This window comes from Rutidosis leptorrhynchoides, unplaced genomic scaffold, assembly GCF_046630445.1.
Source record: "Rutidosis leptorrhynchoides isolate AG116_Rl617_1_P2 unplaced genomic scaffold, CSIRO_AGI_Rlap_v1 contig139, whole genome shotgun sequence".
NCBI lineage: Eukaryota > Viridiplantae > Streptophyta > Magnoliopsida > Asterales > Asteraceae > Rutidosis > Rutidosis leptorrhynchoides.
In genome coordinates, this window is record NW_027266391.1 from 3409 (window position 1) to 5112 (window position 1704).

Genomic DNA, 1704 nt, shown 5'->3' on the forward strand with positions numbered 1-1704 from the left:
CAGTCCATATTCATTAATTTCTATTTCAATTAATTAGTCTCTGTATCTCATAAGCTCTACAAATTCTATTCGACTGGACGATCTGGTTTCGTTTAACGAGAATGCTCAATATTTACATCTGTAAACAGCAAGTACAGTGTCATTATTGTTATTAAGAATGGTCACCTATAATTTTACAGCAATGGGGGGGGACTCGTGGTTTAATCATTAAAAGTATTTTTTAATGTGTTCACAGCATGAAATTCTTAATGAATTTGTAAAAAAAATCATTTGTACGGTTTACGTCAAGTCCCCAAGTCAATATTTCCCATTGCTGTAAATGATACGGTTTCGCATTAAAGAGAAATCTTGGTTTCTCAGATGAGCTGCAATTCGGGGAGCTATTAAAAAGCTTACAAGTTGGGTATATCTAAACAGATTTGCAACTTACAAACAAAGAAACATTTAACAAGCCTACAAGTCGTGATGTTATAAACAAAGTTCAACTCGATACACTTTTAACAAGGTTACAAGTCGGTATGTTCTAAACAAGATCACAACTCGAGAAACATTTTAACAAGATCAAAAGTCGGGATGCTGTACACAGTGCTACAAATTGGGAGCTTTTAACACGGTTACAAGTCGAGATAATCTAAACACTCGGGATCTTTTAGAAGGCTACAAGTCCAAATATTCTAAATAAGCCTACGACTCTGGATCTTTTAATAAGGCTACAACCTGGGATAATCTAAACAAGGCCACAACTCAGAATTTTTAACAAGGCTAAAACTAGGGATAATCTAAACAAGGCTACAACGCAGGATTTTTAACAAGGCTACAAGTAGGGATAATTTAATTCAAGGGTACAACTCAGGATTTTTTGACGAGGCTACAAGTTGGGATAATAATTCAAGGCTACAACTCAGAATCTTTTAACAAGGCTACAAGTCGGAATATTCTAAATAAGACTACAATCGGGATCTTTCAATAAGGATACAACTCGGGAAACAAGGCTACAACTTGGGAATTTTAACAACGCTACATCTCGGGATAATATAAACAAGTTTTACAACTCGGGAACTTTAACAAGACTACAAGACGGGATAATCTACTTCAAGGCTACAACTCGGAATTTTTAGCAAGGGAACAAGTCGGAGTAATCTAAACAAGGATACAACTCGAGATATTTATATGATAATTACTACGATATTAGCCGAATGGTTAGTCTCAACTCTCTACACTTTATTTGATTGCAGATTGACAGCGGGTTAATGACGCCAACTATAAAAATCTGAAGGGACAGAATTGTAGCTAAATTCAAGGATCAAATAACCAACCTCTACAAGTAAACATGACGTGTAACCAAAGGTGTTGTAAAAGAAGAAATAAAAGAGTAGATAGCTAGAATAAGGCTTTTAAATGTTGTATTTTTGTGAATTAAGGTCGAAGGGATTTTGGGGACAAAGACACGATTCTCTATTTACAAGGTAAGATTGGTTGAGTTTTTATGAAAATCAATTCTGACTGTAAAATCTGTTATTCATGACATATTCCTATTTCCTACATATGTAATGAGACTTTTTTTTTCTTGAATAACTAGATGGATTTTATAACTATTCCAAGAAAGAGGTTACATCATTGTGAGAGAATGGTAATCGACCCACCATGTTTGTTTTTAAATCGACTATTCTAAGGGCAAGTCGATTTCCATTTCTCGGTACATAT